Source organism: Schistocerca americana, unplaced genomic scaffold (genome assembly GCF_021461395.2).
Source record: "Schistocerca americana isolate TAMUIC-IGC-003095 unplaced genomic scaffold, iqSchAmer2.1 HiC_scaffold_313, whole genome shotgun sequence".
Classification (NCBI taxonomy): domain Eukaryota; kingdom Metazoa; phylum Arthropoda; class Insecta; order Orthoptera; family Acrididae; genus Schistocerca; species Schistocerca americana.
Genome location: NW_025726031.1, coordinates 167501 through 172500, shown reverse-complemented (window position 1 = coordinate 172500; position 5000 = coordinate 167501). Strand labels below are relative to the sequence as shown.

At 50.8% G+C, this 5000-nt stretch overlaps 1 non-coding gene across 1 annotated transcript in view; it reads left to right on the top strand.

Annotated features, from left to right (window-relative positions):
* The first annotated feature begins 4847 nt into the window (after nucleotides 1-4847).
* LOC124579806 overlaps nucleotides 4848-5000 on the top strand; it is a 1910-nt gene continuing 1757 nt past the window's right edge. The window contains exon 1 of the ribosomal RNA XR_006972967.1: nucleotides 4848-5000. This exon is cut by the window's right edge and continues 1757 nt beyond it. This is a non-coding gene — a ribosomal RNA (small subunit ribosomal RNA).

Below are 5000 nucleotides of genomic sequence, written 5' to 3'. Positions count from 1 at the left end.
CCTTAACCTAACCCACGTTGTGCCTTAACCTAACCCACGTTGTGCCTTAACCTAACCCACGTTGTGCCTTAACCTAACCCACGTTGTGCCTTAACCTAACCCATATTGTGCCTTAACCTAACCCATATTGTGCCTTAACCTAACCCATATTGTGCCTTAACCTAACCCATATTGTGCCTTAACCTAACCCATATTGTGCCTTAACCTAACCCATATTGTGCCTTAACCTAACCCATATTGTGCCTTAACCTAACCCATATTGTGCCTTAACCTAACCCATATTGTGCCTTAACCTAACCCATATTGTGCCTTAACCTAACCCATATTGTGCCTTAACCTAACCCATATTGTGCCTTAACCTAACCCATATTGTGCCTTAACCTAACCCATATTGTGCCTTAACCTAACCCATATTGTGCCTTAACCTAACCCGTATTGTACCTTAACCTAACCCGTATTGTGCCTTAACCTAACCCGTATTGTGCCTTAACCTAACCCGTATTGTGCCTTAACCTAACCCGTATTGTGCCTTAACCTAACCCGTATTGTGCCTTAACCTAACCCGTATTGTGCCTTAACCTAACCCGTATTGTGCCTTAACCTAACCCGTATTGTGCCTTAACCTAACCCGTATTGTGCCTTAACCTAACCCGTATTGTGCCTTAACCTAACCCGTATTGTGCCTTAACCTAACCCGTATTGTGCCTTAACCTAACCCGTATTGTGCCTTAACCTAACCCGTATTGTGCCTTAACCTAACCCGTATTGTGCCTTAACCTAACCCACGTTGTGCCTTAACCTAACCCACGTTGTGCCTTAACCTAACCCACGTTGTGCCTTAACCTAACCCACGTTGTGCCTTAACCTAACCCACGTTGTGCCTTAACCTAACCCACGTTGTGCCTTAACCTAACCCACGTTGTGCCTTAACCTAACCCACGTTGTGCCTTAACCTAACCCACGTTGTGCCTTAACCTAACCCATATTGTGCCTTAACCTAACCCATATTGTGCCTTAACCTAACCCATATTGTGCCTTAACCTAACCCATATTGTGCCTTAACCTAACCCATATTGTGCCTTAACCTAACCCATATTGTGCCTTAACCTAACCCATATTGTGCCTTAACCTAACCCATATTGTGCCTTAACCTAACCCATATTGTGCCTTAACCTAACCCATATTGTGCCTTAACCTAACCCATATTGTGCCTTAACCTAACCCATATTGTGCCTTAACCTAACCCATATTGTGCCTTAACCTAACCCATATTGTGCCTTAACCTAACCCATATTGTGCCTTAACCTAACCCGTATTGTGCCTTAACCTAACCCGTATTGTGCCTTAACCTAACCCGTATTGTACCTTAACCTAACCCGTATTGTGCCTTAACCTAACCCGTATTGTGCCTTAACCTAACCCGTATTGTGCCTTAACCTAACCCGTATTGTGCCTTAACCTAACCCGTATTGTGCCTTAACCTAACCCGTATTGTGCCTTAACCTAACCCGTATTGTGCCTTAACCTAACCCGTATTGTGCCTTAACCTAACCCGTATTGTGCCTTAACCTAACCCGTATTGTGCCTTAACCTAACCCGTATTGTGCCTTAACCTAACCCGTATTGTGCCTTAACCTAACCCGTATTGTGCCTTAACCTAACCCGTATTGTGCCTTAACCTAACCCACGTTGTGCCTTAACCTAACCCACGTTGTGCCTTAACCTAACCCACGTTGTGCCTTAACCTAACCCACGTTGTGCCTTAACCTAACCCACGTTGTGCCTTAACCTAACCCACGTTGTGCCTTAACCTAACCCACGTTGTGCCTTAACCTAACCCACGTTGTGCCTTAACCTAACCCATATTGTGCCTTAACCTAACCCATATTGTGCCTTAACCTAACCCATATTGTGCCTTAACCTAACCCATATTGTGCCTTAACCTAACCCATATTGTGCCTTAACCTAACCCATATTGTGCCTTAACCTAACCCATATTGTGCCTTAACCTAACCCATATTGTGCCTTAACCTAACCCATATTGTGCCTTAACCTAACCCATATTGTGCCTTAACCTAACCCATATTGTGCCTTAACCTAACCCATATTGTGCCTTAACCTAACCCATATTGTGCCTTAACCTAACCCATATTGTGCCTTAACCTAACCCATATTGTGCCTTAACCTAACCCATATTGTGCCTTAACCTAACCCATATTGTGCCTTAACCTAACCCATATTGTGCCTTAACCTAACCCATATTGTGCCTTAACCTAACCCATATTGTGCCTTAACCTAACCCATATTGTGCCTTAACCTAACCCATATTGTGCCTTAACCTAACCCATATTGTGCCTTAACCTAACCCATATTGTGCCTTAACCTAACCCATATTGTGCCTTAACCTAACCCATATTGTGCCTTAACCTAACCCATATTGTGCCTTAACCTAACCTATATTGCGCCTTAACCTAACCCATGTTGCGCCTTAACCTAACCTATGTTGCGCCTTAACCTAACCTATGTTGCGCCTTAACCTAACCTACGTTGCGCCTTAACCTAACCTATATTGCGCCTTAACCTAACCTATATTGCGCCTTAACCTAACCTATATTGCGCCTTAACCTAACCTATATTGCGCCTTAACCTAACCTATATTGCGCCTTAACCTAACCTATATTGCGCCTTAACCTAACCTACGTTGCGCCTTAACCTAACCCACGTTGCGCCTTAACCTAACCCACGTTGCGCCTTAACCCAACCCACGTTGCGCCTTAACCCAACCCACGTTGCGCCTTAACCCAACCCACGTTGGGCCTTAACCCAACCCACGTTGCGCCTTAACCCAACCCACGTTGCGCCTTAACCCAACCCACGTTGGGCCTTAACCCAACACACGTTGGGCCTTAACCCAACACACGTTGGGCCTTAACCCAACACACGTTGGGCCTTAACCCAACACACGTTGGGCCTTAACCCAACACACGTTGGGCCTTAACCCAACACACGTTGGGCCTTAACCCAACACACGTTGGGCCTTAACCCAACACACGTTGGGCCTTAACCCAACACACGTTGGGCCTTAACCCAACACACGTTGGGCCTTAACCCAACACACGTTGGGCCTTAACCCAACACACGTTGGGCCTTAACCCGCTCTGTAATTGTCATACGACGCGTTAAATTAGTGTAGTGTTGCCTAACTGCAACCCCCGCAATATAGTTTGCTACTCGCACTGCCTGGTCCCCAGTGTATCGCTTCATGTTAAACACCTTGCAGCGATACACTGTAATGTGGATGGCAGCAGGACGTACATGCTCAATGCCCTTCGCAGTTGTTCATTGGCATTCGCATGGCGAAGCACTTAGCCTACGCTGTGGTACGGCCTGTGTCAACTGTCCGCTGATGTTGTACGTCCAAATCACACACTGTACTGCACATTGGTCCTCATGTACTGAATGATACATCGTGGTACATGTGACCGTACAACGACTGCGCCAACAACGGCGAACCATGCGGTCCAACTGTTGTGCACTCAGCTATGTGTCGTCTCCCTATAAGAGCCGGATTGCAGTGTGGTATGCCCTGGATGGCGATCAGCATGAGCCGTCTGTTGATGTAGTGGCGCGTGTTGTCAGACGTAGTCGTCTCTTCTCACACACCGTGACAGCATGGTGCACTGCGTTCCACATCTGCGACATGCGACAGAGGCCGGTTGACAGTCGTTCGCGCAATGGACATCGCATACGTACGGGGGCCACCTTCCACGTGTTCGCGAAGCGTGCACATGTTGTTGCGTGTATGTGGGCAGACATAGTGTGTCGTGACACCTGACACAGGCATGCAACAATCGTTGAATTTGCAAATGGCGATGGACGTCTACGTTTGCTGGTGACGTTACGCAAATGAACAACTGGTAAACCGTTGTGGTGCGGTTGTTCTCGCTAGAGGTGAATCAGTGATGGCGACGATCGGTTGAGCTACCAACCGGTTGTTTCAGCGATACCCACCATGCCCACGAACGTGAATGGCATGTGGGTGTGAAGCGATACGCGGCGGTGGCTGGGTGGGACCGTCCCCGGCCGGTGAGGGGGGGCCTCCCGGCGTGCTGGCCGCGCGGTGCGTGGGCGCACGCGCTACAGCCGGCTGGTGGGGGCGGCCAGTGGCAGGCGCGCCGGCCGACGGAGGCGGCAGGCGGCGCAGCTGCGCGCCGGCGCACCCTGCACGCGGCGCCGTGCGGCCAAAGTAGGTCCTCGCGGGCCCGGTGCGAAGCGCGGTGGACATCTGCAGTGTGCTGGTCCGATTGAGGACTGTGTGCGCTGAGGATGCGCCGCCGCCCGGCGCTCGGCGCCGCGACGCCGTCTGCTGCTCGGTCGCCTCTGCGGTTCTCGCAGGTGGTTTGTATCGCAGCTGTGCGGACGTGTTGGCGCGTGCGCTGTGCTGGGAGAGTTCGCTTCGGCACCCAAGTGGGGCTTTTGTCCTTCTGTGGCGCTGGCGTTGGAGCTGCCGGCCACCGTAGGTGGCGCGTGTTGTCTCCCGCCGGCAATGCCACGACAGCACGCTCCCGGGCCTCTGTCGGCAGCGGCAAGCTCAGTTGGGAGCACGGGTGGTCGCACCTAAAGCGTCTACTCGCCAAACTCCGGGCGATTGCGCCTCTCTCGAACCCGACCAAGTACTTAGGACGGCGCTGCGCGCCGCCGGGACCTGAGAGGGTTTCGAGGTGTATCGTGCAGGGGAGCTCAGCCTCCTCCTGTTTGCAGAATAATTGAGCGGACGCTTGCGTGTTCGCGCGGGCCCCCGGGACACACTCCCGGGCGGCCGGCTGCTCAGCTCTAGTTGACGCAGCTCCCTGGTTGATCCTGCCAGTAGTCATATGCTTGTCTCAAAGATTAAGCCATGCATGTCTCAGTACAAGCCGCATTAAGGTGAAACCGCGAATGGCTCATTAAATCAGTTATGGTTCCTTAGATCGTACCCACGTTACTTGGATAACTGTGGT